Source organism: Sciurus carolinensis, chromosome 4, assembly GCF_902686445.1.
Source record: "Sciurus carolinensis chromosome 4, mSciCar1.2, whole genome shotgun sequence".
NCBI lineage: Eukaryota > Metazoa > Chordata > Mammalia > Rodentia > Sciuridae > Sciurus > Sciurus carolinensis.
Genome location: NC_062216.1, coordinates 59,728,281 through 59,752,372, shown reverse-complemented (window position 1 = coordinate 59,752,372; position 24,092 = coordinate 59,728,281).

Here is a 24,092-nt window from a genome sequence, read left to right as displayed (position 1 = left end):
TGGGGATAGGATAGTTTATTCAACAAATGATATTAGAAAGTTGGATGTTCCCATGAAAAAGAATAAAGACAGAGTCTTATTTTATATATACAAAATTATTCAATGTATTATTCAATGTATGAAATTAATCAATGTATTGAACCTCTAAATATGAAACCTAACACTCTAAACCTCCTAGAAGAATATATGGAGTAAAAGTTGATACTGTACTTGACAATGATTCTTTCTATATGACACCTGAAGTTAGGCAATAAAAGCCAAAAAGAAATGAATGGGATGCATCAAACTTAACAACTTTTGGGCATACAAGGAAACAATCAACAGAGTGAAAATTCAATCTGAGAATGGGAGAAGATATTTGAAATCATATGTCTGATACAGAAATAGTATTCAGAAAACAGATACCCTTGACTTATGATGGGGTTATTTCCTGATAAATCTATTGCAAGTTGAAAATATCCTATGAAAATTATAATTTAATATGTTTTACCTATCAAACATCATAGCTTAGCCAAGTTTACTTTGTACTCAAAACACCTACATTAACCTACAGTGGATAAAATCATCTAACAGAAGGCTCTTTTATAATAAAGTACTGAGTATCTCAGACACACAGAGATGGGTACTTAGTAGAAATGATGGAATAAAAAAATCACAAAAAGAAAAATATCTAAAAAATGCTGTCCATACAGTACTGTACAGTATTGTTTGTGTATCCTTGTAGTTGAGAGACTAATGGGGAGTGGCTTGCTGAATTTGCCCAGCATTATGAGGCAGTATCATAACACATATTCCTAACTTAGGAAAAGGTAAAAATGTATACTTCAGGGGTTTTCTTGAATGCATTTTGCTTTTCTACCATTACAAAGTTTAAAAATTATAAGTTGAATCATCATTAGTCAGGGACCATCTTTATTTAAAGAACTCCTACAACTCACCAACAACAAAAACAATACAATTTAAATATAAGCAAAGTACTTGAATAGATATTTGTCCAAAGAAGATAATACAGATTGAAAACTAGTTTATGAAAAATGCTCAAATCATTAGTCATCAGAAAAATGCAGATCAAAACCACATTAACGTTAGCTCACATCCATTAGAATGGCTATTATAAATGTAAAGCATCAGAAAATAAGAATTAGTAAGAATGTAGAGGAAATGTGCATTGTTGGTGAGTTTGTTAAGGGGTCTAAATGCTATGGAAAACAGCATGGAGTTTCCTAAAAAAATAATAAAAAATAGAACTATCATATGATTCATAAATTCCACTTCTGGGTATTCATCCAAAAGTAAATAAAACCAGGGTCTTGAAGAGATGTTTGCATACCCAAGTTTACAGTAGCACTCTTCACAATATCTAAGAGGTGGAAGAAACATAGATTTTTATTAACAGATAAACGTATAAATAAAAAGTGATACATACCTACAATGAAATGTTATATCAGCCCTAAAAAAGAAGCAAGTCCTGTCACAGGCTACATGAATGACACTTAAGTACATTATGCTTAGCAAAATCTACCAGTCACACAAAGAAATAATATAGGAGTTCACTTATTTAAGGTATCTAAAGTAGCCAAACTTACAGACACAGGAAGTATAATGGTGGCAACCAAGGGCAGTGGGAAAGGTGAAAAGAAGAGTTGCTGTTTAATAGGAATAGAGTTTCAAAGTTGTAAGCTGAGAAAGTTCTGGAGTTTTGTTTCACAACAATATGAATATACTTAGTACTTCTGAGCTGTACACTTCAAAAAGGTTGAGAAAATAAATTTTGTTATGTGTGTAATACAATAAAAAATGATCATATACATATGACTTTATTACTGTTGCTTACAGTGAATGGTGACATCATATACTATGAATCCTTCAGATTTGTTCCCTTTTTTTGCATTTTTGTTTTAATAATACCTTTATTTTTATATAATTGTATATTTGTATACAGTGGTTAGAAATAATACAGAGATCCTACATATCCTGCATACAGTTTTCCCCAATGGTAACATCTTTCAAAACTGTAGTACAATATCACAACTAACTTACTGACAACACAGAGAAGATACAGAACGTTACCTTCACCATGAAGATACCCCATGTTTTATGGACACACTTACTTCTTTTTCACTCCATAAAAGCCACTACTCTTTATTTTTATAAATATGCTATCTTGAGAATGTGATATTAATTGAATAAATGTCATACATGACATTTTGGAATTGGTTTTTATTAATTTTTTTAAGTTGTAGATGGACACAATACCTTTATTTATTTATTTTATTTATGTGGTGCTGAGGATGGAACCTAGGGCCTCACACATGCCAGGCAAGTGCTCTACCACTGAGCCACAACCCCAGCCCCATGGAATTGGTTTTTTTTTTTTTTTTTATGAATTTTGTTTATTTATTTATTTTTAACATTTACATAGGGTAATGATGTTTATTTTTTTCCCTTCCCCCCCACCCCTCCCACCCCTCTTTTCCCTCTATACAGTCCTTCTTTTCTTCATTCTTACCGCTCTCCTTAGCCTAACTCTAAACCTAACCCTAAACCTAATGCTAACCCCTCCCACCCCCCATTATATGTCCTCATCCGCTTATCAGCGAGATCATTCGTCCTTTAGTTTTTTGAAATTGGCTTATCTCACTTAGCATGATATTCTCCAATTTCGTCCATTTGCCTACAAATGCCATAATTTTATCATTCTTCATTGCGGAGTAATATTCCATTGTATAAATATGCCACAGTTTCTTTATCCATTCATCAACTGAAGGGCATCTAGGTTGGTTCCACAATCTGGCTATGGTGAATTGAGCAGCAATGAACATTGATGTGGCTATATTTCTGTAGTATGTTGATTTTAAGTCCTTTGGGTATAGGCCAAGGAGTGGGATAGCTGGGTCAAATGGTGTTTCCATTCCAAGCTTTCTGAGGAATCTCCACACTGCTTTCCAGAGTGGCTGCACTAATTTGCAAACCCACCAGCAATGTATGAGTGTTCCTTTTTCACCACATCCTCGCCAACACCTATTGTTGCTTGTATTCTTGATAATCGCCATTCTAATTGGGGTAAGATGAAATCTTAGGGTAGTTTTGATTTGCATTTCCCTTATTACTAGGGATGTTGAACATTTTTTCATATATCTGTTGATTACTTGTACATCTTCTTCTGTGAAGTGTCTGTTCATTTCCTTAGCCCATTTGTTGATTGGATTATTTGTATTCTTCGTGTAGAGTTTTTTGAGTTCTTTATAGATTCTGGAAATTAGCGCTCTATGGTTGGCAAAGATATTCTCCCACTCTGTAGGCTCTCTCTTCACATTTCTGATAGTTTCCTTTGCTGAGAGAAAGCGTTTTAGTTTGAATCTATCCCAGTTGTTGATTCTTGCTTTTATTTCTTGTGCTATGGGAGCCCTGTTAAGGAAGTCTGATCCTAAGCCAACAAGTTGAAAATTTGGACCTACTTTTTCTTCTATAAGATGCAGGGTCTCTGGTCTGATTCCAAGGTCCTTGATCCATTTTGAGTTGAGTTTTGTGTAGGATGAGAGATAGGGGTTTAATTTCATTCTATTGCATATGGATTTCCAGTTTTCCCAGCACCATTTGTTGAAGAGGCTATCTTTTCTCCATTGCATATTTTTGGAACCTTTGTCTAGTATGAGAAAATTGTATTTATTTGGGTTTGTGTCCATGTCCTCTATTCTGTACCATTGATCTACCTGTCTATTTTGGTACCAATACCATGCCGTTTTTGTTACTATTGCTTTGTAGTAGAGTTGAAGATCTGGTATTGCAATACCCCCTGCTTAACTCTTGCTACTGAGGATTGCTTTAGCTATTCTAGGTTTTTTATTCTTCCAGATGAATTTCATAATTGCTTGCTCTATTTCTGCTAGGTACATCATTGGGATTTTAATTGGAATTGCATTGAATCTGTATAGCACTTTTGGTAGTATGGCCATTTTGACAATATTAATTCTGCCTATCCAGGAACATGGGAGATCTTTCCATCTTCTAAGGTTTTCTTCAATTTCTTTCTTTAGTGTTCTGTAGTTCTCATTGTAGAGGTCTTTCACCTCTTTTGTGAGATTGATTCCCAAGTATTTTATTTTTTTCGATGCTATTGTGAATGGGGTAGTTTTCCTAATTTCTCTTTCTGAAGATTCATCACTTATGTATAAAAATGCATTGGATTTATGAGCATTGATCTTGTAACCTGCTACTTTACTGAATTCACTTATGAGTTCTAAAAGTTTTCTGGTGGAATTTCCAGGTTCCTCTAAATATATAATCATGTCATCAGCGAACAGGGATAGTTTGAGTTCTTCTTTTCCTATTCGTATCCCTTTAATTTCTTTGTTTTGTCTGATTGCTCTGGCTAGAGTCTCAAGGACGATGTTGAATAGAAGCGGTAAAAGAGGGCATCCCTGCCTTGTTCCAGTTTTTAGGGGGAACGCTTTCAGTTTTTCACCATTTAGAATGATATTAGCCATGGGCTTAGCGTAGATTGCCTTTATAATGTTTAGGAATGTTCCCACTACCCCAATTTTTTCTAGTGTTTTGAGCATGAAGGGATGCTGTATTTTATCGAATGCTTTTTCTGCATCTATTGAAATAATCATGTGATTCTTAACTTTAAGTCTGTTGATATGGTGAATGACATTTATTGATTTCCAAATGTTGAACCAACCTTGCATCCCTGGGATAAAACCCACTTGATCGTGGTGCACTATCTTTTTAATATATATTTGTATGCGATTTGCTAAAATTTTGTTGAGAATTTTTACGTCGATGTTCATTAAGGATATTGGTCTGAAATTTTCCTTCCTCGATGTGTCTCTGTCTGGTTTAGGTATCAGGGTGATATTGGTTTCATAGAACGAGTTTGGGAGGGTTCCCTCCTCTTCTATTTCATGGAATAGTTTGAGGAGTATTGGAATGAGCTCTTCTTTAAAGGTTTTGTAGAACTCGGCTGAGAACCAATCTGGTCCTGGACTTTTCTTTGTTGGTAGGCTTTTGATGACCTCTTCTATTTCATTGCTTGAAATTGGTTTATTTAAATTGTGTATGTCCTCCTCGTTCAGTTTAGGTAATTCATATGTCTCTAGAAATTTGTTGATGTCTTCGAGATTTTCTTTTTTGTTGGAGTATAGATTTTCGAAATAGCTTCTAATTATGTTTTGTATTTCACTCGTGTCTGTTGTGATGTTTCCTTGTTCATTCCGAATTTTAGTAATTTGAGTTTTCTCCCTCTTTCTCTTTGTTAGTGTGGCTAAGGGTTTATCAATTTTATTTATTTTTTCAAAGAACCAACTATTTATTTTGTTAATTTTTCCAATTTTTTCTTTTGTTTCGATTTCGTTGATTTCAGCTCTGATTTTAACTATTTCCTGTCTTCTACTACTTTTGGTATTGGTCTGCTCTTCTTTTTCTAGCACTTTGAGCTGTAGTGTTAAGTCGTGTATTTGTTGATTTCTACTTCGTTTGTTGAATGCGCCCCATGAAATAAATCTTCCTCTAAGTACTGCTTTCATAGTGTCCCAGAGATTTTGACATGATGTGTCTTTGTTCTCGTTTACTTCTAAGAATTTTTTTATTTCCCTCCTGATGTCTTCTGTTATCCATTCATCATATAATAGTGTATTATTTAGCTCCAGGTATTGGAGAAGTTTCTGTTTTTTATTCTGTCATTTATTTCTAATTTCAATCCATTATGATCTGATAGAGTACAAGGTAGTATCTCTATCTTCTTGTATTTGCTAACAGTAGCTTTGTGGCATAAAATATGGTCTATTTTAGAGAAGGATCCATGTGCTGCTGAGAAGAAAGTGTATTCGTTCTTTGTTGAATGGTATATTCTATATATGTCGGTTAAGTCTAAATTGTTGATTGTGTTATTGAGATCTATAGTTTCTTTATTCAATTTTTGTTTGGACGATCTATCCAGTGGTGAGAGAGGTGTGTTAAAATCGCCTAGTATGATTGTGTTGTGGTCTATTTGATTTCTGGAATTGAGAAGGATTTGTTTGACGTACGTGGATGAGCCAATGTTCGGGGCATAGATATTTATGATTGTTATGTCTTGCTGATTTATGCTTCTCTTAAGCAGCATGTAATGTCCTTCTTTATCCCTTCTGACTAGTTTTGGTTTGAAGTCCACATTATCTGAGATGAGGATGGATACTCCAGCTTTTTTGCTGTGTCCGTGTGCATGGTATGTTTTTCCCCATCCTTTCACCTTTAGTCTATGGGTGTCTCTTTCTATGAGATGAGTCTCTTGCAGGCAGCATATTGTTGGATTTTTCTTTTTAATCCAATCTGCCAGTCTGTGTCTTTTGATTGATGAATTCAGGCCATTAACATTCAGGGTTATTATTGTGATATGATTTGTATTCCCAGTCAATTGACTCATAATTGTTTTTGACATGATTTGGTTTCTCCTTTATTTGGCTATTCCTTTAGGCTAGCGCCTCCTGTTGCTGATTTGCATCGTTGTTTTTCATCTCTTCCTCATGGAATATTTTGCTGAGAATGTTCCGTAATACTGGCTTTCTTTTTGTAAATTCCTTTAGCTTTTGTTTATCATGGAAGGATCTTATTTCATCGTCAAATTTGAAGGTAAGTTTTGCTGGGTATAAGATTCTTGGTTGGCATCCGTTTTCTTTCAGGGCTTGGTATATGTTGTTCCAGGCCCTTCTGGCTTTTAGGTCTGGATTGAAAAATCTGCTGATATTCTTATTGGTTTCCCTCTGAATGTAATTTGATTCTTTTCTCTCACGGCCTTTAAATTCTGTCTTTATTTTGTATGTTAGGTATTTTCATAATAATGTGCCTTGGTGTGGGTCTGTTGTAATTTTGTATGTTTGGAGTTCTATAAGCCTCTTGTACTTGGTTTTCCATTTCATTCTTCAGATTTGGGAAATTTTCTGTTATTATTTCATTGAATATATTGTTCATTCCTTTGGTTTGTTTCTCTAAGCCTTCCTCAATCCCAATAATTCTTAAATTTGGCCTTTTCATGATATCCCATAATTCTTGTAGATTCTGTTCATGATTTCTTACCATCTTTTCTGTTTGGCCAACTTTGCTTTCAAGATTAAATAATTTGTCTTCAATGTCTGAGGTTCTGTCTTCCAGGTGTTCTATCCTATTGGTTATGCTTTCTATGGAGTTTTTAACTTGGTTTATTGTTTCCTTCATTTCAAGTATTTCAGTTTGTTTTTTTTTCAGTATCTCTAACTCTTTATTGAAATGATCTCTTGCTTCCTGTTTTTGCTCTTTTAACTGTTGATTGGTGTGATCATTTAATGCCTGCATTTGCTCTTTCATCTCCTCCTTCAATGCCTGCATTTGCTCTTTCATCTCCTCATTTGCTTCCCTGATTGTTTTAATTATGTACATTCTGAACTCCCTTTCTGACATTTCTTCTGCTGTGCTGTCATTGGGTTTTATTGATGTAGTATCTAGGTTTGTTTGGGACATTTTCTTCCCTTGTTTTCTCATATTGGTCAGTTGTCAGTGGGACCCTGAGATATTGCAGTTTTCCGCTACTGGCTTATAGTGTCCCGGTAGATTTCTAGTGTATCACCTCCCAGCCTTCAGTAGCCTGATGTCTTGGAGGAATCTGATAAAGCAGCGCATCCGAAGAAAACTGCCCCTAGCCCCCTACTGGTTCCACGATTTGGAACTGGCTCTGTGCTGAAATGCTCTCACTGTGGGCCTGCACCGCACAGCTGGCCGTGTGGGAGGAGCCCACTGCCGGAGTGTGGAAGGCTACCTTGGGAAGACTCTAGCTGCCCTGCCTGGCTCCAATAAGCCACCTCTATCTGGGCCTGCCACCCGGGTCGAGCTTTACCCAGTAGGCAGACTCACCCGTGGCTCTATTTCAGTCCGAGTCTCTCAATGCCTCCCCTTCTTAACTCCTGGGTCCTGGAGCGACTGGGGGTGCAGTCTCCCTCTAGGCCGCCATCTTGGATCGCCCCGTGAAGAGAGCCTGCAGCCGGAGTGGGCAGAGCCACCTGAAGAGGTCTCTGGCTGCCCTGCCCTGATCCCAGGGGCTGCTTGCGGATCGAGGCTCTCCGTTGGTTCGGGGGCTTCTGGCTGGTTCTATGTAGAAAGTCTCTCACTGAGCGGTCAGCTCCGAGAAACTAGCCTTGAATGGCACCTCCCACCGCAGGGGTCGAGACTACTTGGGGAAGTCTCTGGCTGCCCTATCTGGTCCCTGAATCTGCTTGCGAGCCAGAGTACGCTGCGATGCGCTGGCTCCGGGACTCGGAGCTTGTTCTGGTCAGAAAGGCTCTCACTAGCGGGCCAGTTCCGTTCAGAGAACCTGGAGAAGCTGGCTGTGTGGGCGGGGCCCACCGCCGGAGTGCGCAGGCCTGCCTGTGGATGACTCTAGCTGCCCTGCTCGGCTCCGATAAGCCACCTCTATCTGGGCCTGCCACCCGGGCCGCGCTTTACCCAGTGGGCAGACTCACCCGTGGCTCTATTTCAGTCCGAGTCTCTCAATGCCTCCCCTTCTTAACTCCTGGGTTCTGGAGCGACAGGGGGTGCAGTCTCCCTCTAGGCCGCCATCTTGGATCGCCCTGGAATTGGTTTTTAAAACTTAGCTTAAGTCTCCAGAGATTTATCCACGTTGTAGTGAGAATGAATAATTTGTTCCATCTTAATGATAAGCATTTCCCCATCCTATGGATTTATCACAGTTATTTTTTTTTTCTTTTGTGGTGCTGGAGATTGAACCCAGGACCTTGTGCATGTGAGGAAAGCATTCTACCAACTAAGCTATATCTCCAGCTATTACAGTTATTTTTAACAGTTTACCTATTAGGGAATACCTGGGTTGTTTTCCGTTTTTGACCCTTACAAATAAAACTGTGAGTAACATTCTTATACAGGTTTCACATAAGCATAAATGTTTTGTTTTCTCTGAGATAAATATTGTTGGGTCATATGGTAATATTTAAATTTAGTTCTTTAGAAGCTGCAAAACAGTTTCCCAGTGTGGCTGTATAATTTTACTTATGAACATTTTTCTCTGGATCCTCACCAATATTTGTTGTCAATTCTTATAGGATACATGCTGATGTTTCATTGAGTTTGAATTTCCATTTCCCAAATGACTAATTTTGGGGGTTCTGCCACATCCGGTGTGGACGAGGGAAAGAATTTCTGTTGGAGGATGGTGCTGGCTACTGATTAATCACTAAGAAATTTATCTAATTAACTAAACACAAAAGCCAATAATCTTTTCAAATGGAAAGGGGTGTGACAGATAGGGCAATGCCAAGATCTGACCTCAAAACAAGACGGAGAAGCCCACCTTCCCTTTACTTATACTAGCAGGTAAAGGGGGACCAAGAGGGCCTTCTGTGAGCAACAGGATGGGGTAGAGTTAGGGAAGCCATTTGCTTAGAGAATTACCTTTTCCTCAGACGGTGAGCCAACGCTGTACGGGGTCACCTACCCCAGGATATCTGAAACAGCCTCTCATGACTGCCAGTTCCTGGGAGTCACACCTCTGTGTCCCATGGCTCAGTCAAGTCCAATTCTGCTAGTCATGGAAGGCTTCCCACAACTAAAGACATCACATATCTTCTCAGCTGGTTTGCCATCAGTATATTGTTTTCAGTCAAGTACCTCACCTTTCTTTTGCCCATTTTCTAAGAATTAAGTTTTACTGCTGAATTTTGAGAGTTTGTGTATATTCTGGGTGCCAGATCTTTTTCAGATGTATGGTTGCAGATATATGGTTTTCTGCCGCTGTATACTTTGTCTTTTCTTTCTCTTAACAGGTTCTTTCACAATGCAAAGTTTTAAATTTTATTGAGATTCAATTTATCAGTTTTTACTTTTATAAACTGTATTCTTGGTGCCAGCCTAAGAATGTTCTGCTTTGACCTAGATCTCAAAGATTTATTGTGTGTTTTCCCAAAAGCCTTTGGGTTAAATTTTTGATCTACTTAAATTTTTACATAAAGTGTGAGGCTTAGTTTGAGGAATGGGGCAGTGGTTTGGGGGTAAAGTATGGATGTCTAAGTGCTCCAGCATCATTTGTTAAAAGTGCTCCCTTTCCTTCATTGAATTGCTTTTCTTCTTGTTGAAACTCAATTGGACAAGTATATTTTGAGTTACCTAGTCTGTGTCATTGAACTTTGTTTATATCACTCCACCAATACCACACAGTCTTGATTATTATAGCTATGTAAATTTTGAAAACACACAAATCCCCATTTTCTATTCAAAATTATTTTCTTTTCCTTATCTATAACTACAAAAAAATTCTCGCTCACCTAATGTTCTCTCTGATATGGGGATGCTAATACATAACAAAGGTGGAGGGGAAGAACAATTGAGGGGATTAGACAAAGGGGAATGAAGGGAAGGGAGGGGGCAATAGGAATAGGAAAGATCATGGAATGAATCTGACTTATCTTTCCTAAGTTCATATATGAATGCACCACAATGAAACTCCACAGCATGTACAACCACAAAGCTGGAATTCTAATTAGAGTAAGATGTACTCTATGACTTCTATAAATATGTCTAAATATACTGTCATGCATATCTTTTAAAAAAACAACAAAAAAAGAATTACAACTAAATATTCATGTTAACTGGGAGATAATTGATCTCTATGGTATGTCTATTCTTCTAATACATGAACATACTATGTGCCTCTATTATTTGGAATTTCTTTCATCAGTGTCATATACTTTGCCCCATTAAATCTTGTACATATTTGTTAGAGTTGCAGAATGTGTGTTAAATGATATCGTGAATTGATTTTTGGTATCTATTTGTACATTGCTAGTATATGTTACTAGTGGGTCTTGTATGTTTATCTGGTATCCTGTGACCCTGTTGAACGCATTTTAGTATCATGATGACCTCTACCCATCCCCGAGTAGCTTCCTCTGATTTTCTACACAAAAACTGTGTTATTGCAGATAAGTATATTTTTTATTATTTCTGGTATATATGTCTTTCTTTTTCCTTCTCCCCCCGATCTTATTGCACTGGGTAGAGCTATCAGCACTGTAATCAATAAGAGTAGAGAGAGTAGCATCCTTGCCTTGCTCACAGTTTCATAGGGAGGTTTTCCATTTTGATCATTAACTATCATGTTAGCTAGAGGATTATTGTAGATGGTGCTTATTAAGTGAGGAATTTCATCTCATTTCTTATCTTTCTGTGTATTTTAAACCATGAATTAGTGTTGAATTATGTCCAATTATTTTTCTTTCTTAATTTATATTTTCCCCACTAGTTCATTTATTTGGTGAATTACAAATGACTGATTTTCAAATATTAAACAAGCCTTGTTTCTTTATAATGAGCCACACTTCATCATGGTATATAATTATTTTTATATACTGTTCAATTCTCCTTTACTACCATTTTAGTAATGATTTTTACATCTATATTCATGAAGATATTGAGTTGTATGTTTTTGTACTTATTTTGTCTGGTTTTGGTATCAGGGTATGACTAGCTTCATAAAATGAATTGGAAAAGCATTTCCTCTACCTCTATATGTTCCTCCATCCACCCCCTAGCTGCGTATGGTTACAGTTCAGTATAGTAGTTCTTTCAAATTCTTTCAAATTATTAATCTACCCATTATTAATCCACTGATAGGTTACAGCTCTCATTATTTCACTTCTGATGTAACTGCATTGTCTATTACATGAGCTTATTGGAGGATACCTCATATTCAAACCACACTATTTATACAATGCCTCTGTCTCTGATAATTTTTCTAGTTCTGAAGCCTACTTTATCTAATAATATGACCCTGCATGCTTTCATTTGATTACTTGCATAGTATTTTTCACATCTTATTATTTTTATCAGCTGACCCCTACCTGCCTACAGTTACTACCCAGAACAGTAGTCCTTTCAAATTATTAAACCAACAAATAGATTAATACACTGGTTAGATTATAGCTTTCATTATTTCACCTCTAAAATGTTCTGTTTATCATATAAACTATTGTACAGTTGATTAGAATTGTGAGTTTATACTTATGAAGGGTACAGAAACATTACTTTGCTCTATAACCCTTCTCCACTGACTTTATAATAATTTCTCTACATACTTTTAACCATGTCAGTTTTTATTATTTTGACTTCAACAAAATTTAGATAACTCATGAGAAGTGAGTCTACTTATCATGTCTTGTTTATCATATTCTTCCTTTTCCACTAATATACAAGGGTCTTTCTTATTAGGTTGACTCCTGTAGTCATTCCTTTAGGGTAGGTCTGCTGGCAACAAATTCCCTTATTTTCTGTCATCTGAAAATATCTTGATTTTCCCTTCATACTGGAGAGATGTTTTCACTAGGTGTAGGGTTCTAGGTTAACATCTATTTCGTTTTAGCATCTGAAAAATATTGTACTCCCTTCATCTAGCCTCTGTGTTTTCTGATGAGAAATCTCCTGCCATTCCAATTGTATTTTTTTTTCTTATAAATGTCTCTTTTCTCCTGGGTGCTTGCAAAAAGGCTTGCTTATCTTTATTTTTAAGAAGGTTAACTTTTTGTTTTAAAGTGGATTCTTTGTGGAGAGGTTTTCCCCCTGTAGATTGTGTAGATTCTTGAATCTCCAAGTTTATATCTTTTGCAACTTTGATAAGATTTTTTAAGTCATTATTATCTTTGAGTATTTTACAGCCTTGCCCTCTTTCTCCTCTCCTTCTGGGGCGCTGATGACAACATTATAGATCTTTCATTATAGTTCCACATGTCTTTGAGTATCTGCTCATTTTTTTCCAGCTTACTGTCTCTGTTGCTTAGATTGGATAATTTCTATTTTATATTATAATACACTTATTCATTTCTCTATCCCCTCCAGACTTCTGTCAAACTCATTCACAGATATTTTTATTTTAATTGTTTTTCAGTTCTAATTTTTTTCATTTAGTTTTTGCTTGAACTGTATCTTAGCTGAGGTTTCTATTTTTTTCAAGCATATTCATATGTGCTCAATGAATTATTATGGCTGCTTTAAAATCTATGTCAGATAATGATAGCATCTCCATTGTGGTGTTGGCATTTGTCAATAGTTTTCTTTTATTTAGTTTGAAATCTTCCTGATTTTAAAATGGTGAATGATTTTTCATTGAAATGTGAAATCTTCCTATTATGTAATGAAACTGGTTATTTTAGGTTTTTCAATTATTTTATTTTGCCCTTTTTCTTTATATTTAGTTCACATTTGTGTTTTACCAACGTATCTGAGGTTCAGCTTAGCAATGTTTTATTCCATATATTTACTGGTGTATTATAATTACATATAATAGTGGATTCATTGTTATAAATTTGTTTATGTACATGATATAAAAGTATAATTTGGCCAATATCATTTCCCAGTATTTCCCCTGTCCCTCCCCAGGTCCATTTCCTCTACAGATCTCCCTTTGATTTTCATGAGATTCTCCCAAACTTTCTTTTCCCTCTTCTTATCTGCCTACCACAAATGAGAAAAAAAAAATATGACCCTTGATTTTCTGAGTTTGCCTTACTTTATTTAACATAATGTTCTCAAATTCCATCCAGTGTCCTGCAAATGACATAATTTCATTCTTCTTTATAGCTGAATAAAAGTCCACATTTTCTTTACCCATTCATCCACTGATGAATACCTAGGCTGTTTCCATAGTTTGTTGTGAATTGTGCCACAACAAACATGGATATACATGAGTTGCTATAATATGCAGATTTTAATTCTTTAGGATAAATACTGAAAAGTGATATATTTGGGTTACATGGTGGCTACAAGACCTAGTCTTATGAGGAATTTTCATACTGATTTTCATAATGGAAAATCATTACAGTAAATCATTAAGGCTGGAACACTCAACAAGACACTTGAATAATCTTCTTGCCTACTCTTAAAAATAGGTGACTATACCACAGGAAATTCTCTCCCACACTCTGTGATTCAGAACCCTATTTTCAAAAAGTAGATACATTTTCACATGAAATGACTTCACATCAGAATGAAATACAAAATCTAATAGAGATAAGCAATCTAGCATCAGTGTTGATGACTTTTAAATCTTTTTTTCAAAGAATTATTTGATATAATTGTGACATTTTCAGTCAGAGACAGTCTGCCTGTATGAGGACTTAGACCACCTAGTGATTGAGTCACAGGGCAACTTTTTCTCTTGCTGCAGACAAATGGCTATAGCCAAGCTGTCCACTGGCCAAGGAGTTGCGGTCTGGTGCCTGTTCTGTATAACATTCTTGTCTTTTTGATGGAAAGGGGAGTGTTCCCTACCTTGCAATTGCCATTGCCATACTGATGGGTCAAAGGGGATGGACAACTTGTGACCGAGAGCTGCAGTAGACTGCCTTATAATGCAAGCTCTCTCCTTCGATCTGCCAAGCAGATCTCTGTAGGGATGCTGCTAGGCCATCCAAGGTTCAGCTTCACTGACGTGGACAAAAAATGGAAATGCACTGTGACTTCCTCTGTCCTCTCCTGTTCCTTAAGCAAATAGCAAATTAGACTTTGGTTTCAAGAAAGAGACAGACAGAAGGGAAGAAGAAGTGGTAATATTTCTTCATCTCCAGTCCCTTATTCCTGTTCACTTTCAGCCATCACAACAGCAATGTGGAACATCTGTTTCCAGGTAATGTGACCAATCATGGGAATAGCACCTTTAGACTCCAACTCTTCAGGGCCCCTCTGAAATGTTCCCACAGAGTATTGATATTTTTTCCAACAAAATGTTTCTCCTTCCTAATTCAATTCTCCCTTCAGTTGGGAACCAGGAACAATACTTTTGTTGGAGATTGAATCAATTACAAAGCACTGGGAATGAGTTTGGTTTAAAACCTCAGGTTGGGTTTCTTGGAATTATGGGCCAAGTCCATTCCATTTCCCAGATGCTCACAGGATGTTTCAACTGATGTCATTAGAAATTGTGTTTGTGATTTAGGTTATGGTAAGGATTTAAGGATCCAGAAAAAAATGTTTCAGGTCATATCTAGTGACTATATCACTCTTCGTTCCAAACTCATACCTGGAACCATATGACACTGATGAGCCAGGCAACCATTCCTATTTTTTTTTAGTTAGAGGGAACTCTTAAAAAAGTAACCCATTTATAGGAGAAATCAGAGGTTTGTGTTCTACTCCTGTTTCATGGGCAAAGGCCTTTCCAAAATAGTTTCACATTCTCAGGATACATATTACATCATCAAAACTGGTAATATCAGAAGAAATTCATGTCTTACAATTTTTCACATTAAGAGAAATTGATTGTGGTGTCCCCCATCTAAGAGGCAAAAATCCTTTCCATACGATAGAAACAACTCTGTATGTTTTAAAATACCCAGGGTAGAGGGAGAAAGACAAACCATGTGTAGTCAGTACAATTCCACAGATTCATTCAATTTCTAGTAAAGCAAAATCACAATGGCAATTCATGAGTGTGGTTTGACTAAAATCCACAGGCACCCGTGTAACCAGATAACAAGACACCCTTCATATAACCAAGTTCATAATTCATTTTGCTTCCTCTCCAACAAAACTCTAGTATTTAATGACAGGATAATATGTGAAGGTCTATATTTTTCTAACTTCTTCTGAAGTTCCATTTATGACCCATCTTTTTCTTTTTCTTCTTTCAACACAGCTGTGGAAAATTGTCCATGTCTTAAAAGATGTGATGAGACTGTTCAAGAGATGCAGGTTAATGTATTCTATCTTTATCAAATACCCTCATTCTTTTCTTCTGTCTTTCTAGGGAAAGAGTAATCTATTTTCTTTTGAGTTTTCTTTTGTATTACCCATACAATGTTTGGCAGGCTCTCAAATGACTTTCCTATTCTCATCCAGAAAACATATAGTATAAATCTCAAACTGTGGCTCTGGTCTCTTTCTAATCTTTGAAAGGCAGTGTGAAGCACAGGACTGACCCTCTAAATTTAGTGACTGCTCCTGTCAGATTAAAAGATCTAATTTCATAGACCCTTAGCTTGCCATAAACCTCCCTCATTCCCAGTAGCCCTTTTTATTTTCTGAAATAGTGGTTACTGTTCCCACTGGGGGAAAAAAATTCCTACAAATTCAAAAACCTAAGAAATTTTATAGTTCAAAGCCCTAAAACCTAGCATTCTTGAATTTTGCTTCTACTCTGGCTTTACATGGTTCTGGTTTGTATCATATTTTAGAATAATTTTTTTTTTCTGACATGGTAGAGTTTCTTGTTGAGCATATTCAGCTTGGTCTTGACCCTTCCTGTGTTCCCTCCTGACTCCCTCCCTATGGTTGGTTGATAAGCTCCATTGTTTCCAACCTTTCATAAAATGTGGAACTTGCTCACTGGTCCCTGGATCAATGCTCTGTGTCCCATAGTTTCCCTCTATTTTCAAAGATCTTGATTCCTCTTCTGGTATCTTAGTATCTGTTCCTTCTATGTAAGAGAAGTAAAACACAGAGTGGAATGTAAGGAATTTCCATGGTCTGGTCAAGATCTTCCTGGCATGACCCAGCCTACCTCAGAAGGCAATGGTTTATCAGTCTTGGGCAGTGAAAAAGAAATGATCTACGAATTTTTGTCTGTTTTGTTCACAGCGCTTAGTGCCTGACTCAAAGTAGATGCTCAATAAATATTCTGTAAATTAAGGAATACAATTCTTAGGTATCTACATATGAGTTGAAGACTGTTTTTAATTAAAATCATAGTCTTTTTTAAGCTTTATCATGAAAACATCTCAAGGTATTTGAATGTTGCAATATTTAATGTTTTAATGTTCTAAGCATTTAAAATATTTCCATTTCATCAAGTGAGATTATAAAAAAATGGATTTGGGTTCAAGTGAGAAACAGATACTTCTGGAAGAGCCATCATAATCATCTGTACAAGGATAACCCTAATTTTATTTAAATGTGTTCTTTGGTGTTGACAGTATGGTAAAACCATGTTTGGGAATGTGGCATGTCACTTATGAATTTGAGAATTATATAGTCACTATGGTTATTGAGGTTCATCACCCATGTTTCATACCAACAATAACCCTTTTTAAATTCAATATATTGGACATACATTTGGTAGCCTGAGAAATGACTATTATATCCAAGTACAGTTTGCCATTACAATGCATGATGAACTTGAAAGTGTGCACTTAACTGGCATAGACATCAGACAGGAGTATGGGAAAACATGCCCAACCTATTGCTTGGCAACAACATGGATATACAGGACAGGAAAATTAAGTAAAATCTGTTGTCTTCCAATGAAAAAAGAATCTTGAGCACTATGACATTTCTGTAGGAAATGTGCTTGCAAATGGCTTGCTAGAAAGTGAACTTGGAGTTTGTCACCTGCTCCTTCCCCAGAGATTGATATAGATCTCCCATTTGAAAGCTCAGTGAGCATGAGTTAGATAACTATTCTCCTGATTAGAAAGTCGATCTGTGAGAAGATACAGCTAAAGTCAGAAGAACAGTTTTACAGGTCGTCATTCTCTGATGTTCAGTATGTAGCATGTTTATTACAACTCTCTAGAATGGGATGCTAAAGGAGATTAGGGAGTTTTAGAGTGAATACGGCTGTACTTTTATATTATATACCTGCATGTTTGGACACTAGGTGTTTCCTTCCAGAGTTACAAATAATAATAATATAATCACATGACACAGACATAGCAACTGCATGATTTTGGACTGTTCTGGAAGTGAATAAGATGTTCCTGGGAAAAACTCTAACTATCCAATTGGCTAATAATTTAGTAAATCATGATATGACAACTGATTTAATGATCACGATTTTGGGTATTATAAAATATTGAATAATGAGAAATGGCTACAATTAACTACTTATTGGGAAAAAGTAGAATTAAATATGAATATGTTCACAATTGTACTTTAAAAACAAACAAGCATCATAGGAAATATATTTTTAAAAAGTTGACAAGATGGGATCATGAGTTCTTTTCTTTTTTTTCCTGCATATATATTTAATTTTGGTAACAAATATATTTTATTATAATGGAGAAAAAGTAAACTTCCACTTAGCAAAACATAAGTCATTATGCATACATAAATGCCTTGCAAATAAAAAAATGTAAACTAGCATGTAATCAATCATCAGATTACTGAGAAACATTTGGAAATATAAAAAGTTGATGTAACATCTATATTATAAAAATCAATTACATGACAAAAACATTGTTCTAAGGTGATTCTGCATCAAATGGGAATTCAAAATAAAGTTTTCAACGATTAAATCAACAATCATGCAAACTGTTCATATACTTTTTGGTTTGTTGGATTCCCTAATGTGAACCAATTATTTCTGTGCTTTTTGGTTACTGATGTATTAAACAAATGTTTAATTTCAGTGCATCTACTCTACCTGTTTCTCTCAAATATTCCCTGGTCCAAGTAAAGGCAATTTATTGGGAAGATAGTTCTAATAGTTTGGCTCATTGGTCTCAGCCTGATCATTGTGATATTATAAACTATTTACTGAAATCTAGTCCTATTGGCTACATGTTGACTGAGCTACACAGTGTCTAAAATTATTGTCTTTTATTTGCATCTGTTTTTTCAACAGGAAAATAAAGAATAAGTTAGTCCAGTCCATTTTTTTTTTCTTTTCTTCCCCCATTTTTTGATTGGTGCATTATAGTTGTAAATATTGATGGGCTTTGTTTCATACACATACATGCCCACAATACAATATATAACAACAAAATTTGGCCAGTATCACACTCCAGCACTTAACTGCTCTCTCAAACCCTTTCCTCTACTGATCTCCCTTTGATTTTACTGAGATCTATCTGCATCTTTCTTTTCCTTTTATCTGTCTAGCTTTTGCATATGAGAGAAAATATACAACCCTTAACCTTCTGAGTTTGACTTATTTCACTTAATATGATATTCTCTGGATCCTTCCATTTTTTTGCCAATGATATTTCATTTTTATTTATAGCTTAATGAAACTCCATTGTGTATATATACCATATATACCATATTTGCTTTATCTATTCTTCTGTTGATGGACACCTAAACTGGTTCCATAGTTTGGCTATGGTGAATTGTGCTGGTATAAACATGAGTATGCATGAATCACTGTAATATGATGACTTTAATTCTTCAGGCTCAACACCAAGGAGTAGCATAGCTTGGTCATATGACGGTTCCATGCCTAGTTTTTTGAGGAACCTCCATTCGATTTCCATAGTAAGTGTTCTAATTTACAAGCCCACCAACAGTGAAAAAGCGTTCCTTTTTCTCCACATCCTCTCAAGCATTATTATTTGTATTCTTGATGACTGCCATTTTGAGTGGTATGAGATGAAATCATAATGTAGCATTGATTTGCATTTCCCTAATTGCTAATGATGTTTGACATTTTCTCATATATTTGTTAGCCATTGTATTTCTTCTTTTGTTTATTTATTTTTGGTACCTGGGATTGGACACAGAGGTGCTTAATCACTGAGCCACATCCCCAGTTCTTTTCTGTTAGTTTGTTTTGTTTTGAGATAGGGTCTTGGTAATTTTGTTTAAGGCCTTGCTAAATTGCTAAGGCTGCCTTGAACTTGCAGTCCTCCTGCCTCAGCCTCCCAAATTGCTGGGATTACATCCATGCTTGCACCACCATGCCCAGCTGTATTTCTTCTTTTAAGAGAGGGCTGGGGAGATAGCTCAGTTGGTACAGTGCTTGCCTTGCAAGCACAAAGCCTGAGGTTCGATTCCCAGCATTGCAAAAAAAAAAAAAAAAAAAGGGATCTTCTTAATTCATTTGCCAATTTATTGAGTTAATTGATTTTTTGGTGTAAAGTTCTTTTGAGCTATTTATATATTCTAGATATTAATCCTTCACCAGAGGAGTAACTAGCACAGATTTTCTCCCATTCTATGGGTTCTCTCTTCACATTACTAATTGTTTGCTTTGCTGTGCAGAAGCTTTTTAATTTGATGCCATCCTATTGACTTTTAGCATTATTTCCTGAGCTTTGGGAATTCTATCAAGAAAGCCTGTGCCTATATGCTGGAGTGTTGATCCTCAGTTTTCTTCTAGGAGTTCATATTTTCTGATCTAATTCCTAGGTCTTTGATCCATTTTGAGTTGATTTTGTGTGGGGTGAGAGATGAGGGTCTAGTTTCATTCTACATATGCATAACTAGTTTTCTGGCACCATTTGTTAAAAAGTCTATCTTTTCTCCAATGTATGTTTTTGGCACCTTTGACAAGTATCAGGTGGCTATAACTATAAGTATGTGTGTTTGTCTCTGTCTTCTATTTTGTACCACTGATCTATATGTCTATGTTTATGCCAATACCATGCAGTTTGTTACTGTACCTCTGTAGTATAATTTGAAGCCATGTATTGTGATGCCTCCAGCATTGCTTTTTGAGTTTCTATCTGTTTTGACTGTTCTTGGTCTTTTATTCTTCCAAAAGAATTTTAGGACTGTTTTTTCTCATTCTGTGAAGAATGTCATTGGTATTTTGATGGATTGTATTGTATCTATATATTGCTTTTGGGAGTATGGCCATTTTAACAATATTAATTCTGCCTATTCATGAACATGAGAGAGTTTTCCATCTTCTGAGGTCCTCTTCAATTTTCTTCAATGTTCTATAGTTTTCATTGTAGAGGTCTTTCACCTCTTGGTTAGATTTATTCCTAGGTACTTTATTTGTTTGAGTCTATTGTTAATGGAATTGTTTTCCTGATTTCTTTCTCAGCAGGTTTATTGTTGATAGATAGGAAAGTTATTGATTTTTTGTGTTGATTTTTTACCTGCTACTTTGCCAAATTTGTTTATTAGCTCTAGCAGTCTTTTGTTGAAGTTCTTTTGTTCTTCTAGGTATAGGATCATATTATCTGTAAACAGTGATAATTTGAATTCTTTCTTTCCTATTTTTATTCTTTTTATTTCCTTCTCTTGCCCAATTGCTCTGGCTAGAATTTCTAGCACTATATTGAACAGGAGTGGTGAAAGTAGACATCCTTGTCTTGTCCCAAATTTTGAAGGAAATGCTTTCATTTTTTTCCACATTTATTATGAGATTGGCTATCATAAATAGAATTTATGATGTTGAGGTAGATTCCTTTTATTCCTATTTACTTCAGTGTTTTACAAATGGGAGCTGCTCTTTTTCAAAGGCATTCTTTGCTTCTATTGAGATAAATAAGCAACTTTGTACTTAATCCAATTTATGTGATAAATTAAATTTAATTGATTTGCATATATTAAATCATCCTTGCATCTCTAGATAAAACCACTTGGTTGTGTACAATTTTAATATGTTGTTGAGCCTGATTTTCTAATATTTCATTAGTTTTGCATCTAAGCTCATCAGGGATATTGGTCTATTTTTGTTTTCTTGATGTGTCCTTATCTGGTTTTAGTATGAGTGTGATACTGCTCCACAGAATGAATTTAGAAATTTCCTATCCCTTTCTATTGCATGGAATAATTCAAATTCTTCTTTAAAGGGTTGGTAGAATTCAGCTGAGAATTCTTCTTATCTTGGGCTTTTTTGGTTCAAAGGCATTTTATTACTGCTTCTTTTTCATTGCTAGTTATTGGTCTATTTAGGTTTTCTATGTTCCCTTGATTCAGTTTTGACAGATCATATTTTTTTCTAGAAATGTATCAATTTCTTCTAGATTTCTCATTTTATTGGGATATAAAATTTCAAAATAGTCCCTAATAATCTGCTGGATTCCTGTGATGTCTGTGAGAATTTTTACTTTTACATCTCTAATTTTGTTAATTTGGGTTTTACCTCTTTTCTTTCGGTTAGTTTGGCTAAGGGTTCATCAGTCTTGTTTACTTTTCATGGTAAGACAGATTTTCAGAGAAACTGTTTCTTTGACCCTTTGCATTTTTATCCTCAATTTCATTGATTTTGGCTCTGATCTTATTTCCTTCCTTCAACTGGTTTTTAAATTGCTTTGTTCTTTCTCTTTAAGGATCTGGAGAAGTATCATTAGGTTATTTATTTAGGATCATTCTGATTTTCTTATGTAGGCACTCATAACTTAGAACTGCCTTTGTAGTTTCCCAGATGTTCTAATATGTTGTATCACTATTCTCATTTGTGCCTAAGAATTATTTTATTTCTCCCTTGAATTCTTCTATCACCCGTTCATCATCCAGACATATATTATTCAACCTCCATGTGTTTATATAATTTCTGTAGGGTTTTGTCATATTGATTTCTACTTTCATTCCATTAAGATGCAAGGAATTATATCAATTTTTTAAATATTTGCTGAGAATAACTTTGTGACCTAAAATATTTTGGAGGAGATCCCATGAGCTGTTGAGAGAAAAGTGTATCTGGCTATTGTTGGATAAAATATTCTATAGATATCTGTTAAGTTCATTTGATTTATAATATTTTCAGGTTCAAAGACTCTACCAAATTTATGTCTGAATGACCAATCTAATGGTGAGAGAGTTGTGTTTAAATAATTTAATATTATTGTACTATAGTCTATCTGAATTTCCATTTGAGTAGTGTCTCTTTTATGTAATTAGTTGCACCCATGTATGAGCATAAATATTCTTTATTGTTAGATCTTCTTGTTGAATTGTTCCCTTTAACAGTATGAAGTGACCTTTGTCTCTTTTAATTTTGGTTTGAAGTCAGCTTTGTCAGATGTGACTACTCCTGCTTCTTTTGAGGTTCATTCACATTCTATATCTTTTCCCATCCTTTCACTTTCAGCCTGTGGCTGTCTTTGACTGTAAGGAGTGTCTCTGGTAAACAACATATAGTTGGGTCTTGATTTTCAATCCATTCTGCCAGCCCATTTCTTTTAATTGAAGAATTAAGACCATTTACATTCAATGTTATTACAGAGATGTTTGTTAATTCCTGCCATTTTGATTTATTTATAATATTTAATTTTGGTCCTCATCTGGATGTCCATCTCATTCTCAAGGTTTGGAAAATTTTCTGGTATTATTTCTTGAAGAGATTATTCATTCCCTTAGCCTGCACCTCAATTTCAATGATTCTTAAATTTGGTCACTTATTGTTGTCCCAGAGTTCTTGTACATTCTTATAATGGTTATTTATTTTCTTTAATGCTGTATGAATGTTCAAGGCTGGCCACTTTGTATTGCAATGCTGAGATACTTTCTTCAGTGTAGTCTACTCTGCTGGAGAGATTTTAAACTGAACGTTTCATTTGGTTTATTATGTCTTCCATTTCCAGGATTTATGTTTGGTTCTTTTCAACATTTTCTATCTTATTAAATCTCTTGTTCATGTCCTGTACTGACTTCCTTAATTTATTCAGTTGTTTTTCTGTGTTCTCTTGGAATTCATTTATCATTTTAAGTGTTTCTTTTGAACTCATTTTGATATTTCATCTACTTCAATATCTTTGGGATTGCCTGGTGAATTATGAACTTTAGGAGGTGTCATATTACCTTAATTTTAATATTTTTGTACTTCTATGTTGGGTTTTGTGCATCTGTTGGGAGGTATTTCTCTGCCTCTCTTCTGTTTCAGCCTTTTTAGGGCACATTCTTACTTACCAAAGTGGTAGAGTGCTTGCCTAGCAGGTATGAGGCACAAGGTTTAATTCTCAGCACTGCATATAAATAAATAAATAAAATAAAGGTTCATTGACAACAAAAAAAGTGTGTGTATATATATATATATTTTAAGTGTTCTTTAGTGATCTGAATTGAGATACCCCTCATATGTATGGTATCCACAGGCTTTGTGTTAATCCTGTTTTTGCTGTAGCAGTGGATGTCCATAGGTGGGATTTGGGGGGGTCCATCATTACCTGTTTATACTCGGGCCCTGGTAATAGGTTGGGTTTTTGTCTCTTCTAGTCTTTGTATTAAAGAATATCTAAAGATTGAGTGTCATTGATTTGTATGTAGAGCAAGGTATGCTGTCTTTTGGTTGAATTTAGTTCAATATTAGAGTCTCTATCCTGTGAACTTGTATTGTCCCTGTAAGTTATAAGCATCTCTCAGCATATGGCAAATAAACAAGAATGACGACCAACGCAAATAATATATAACATTAAAATAAATACTCAGTTCCTCCTATGATACCTACAACATTAATTATCACAAAAACAGGA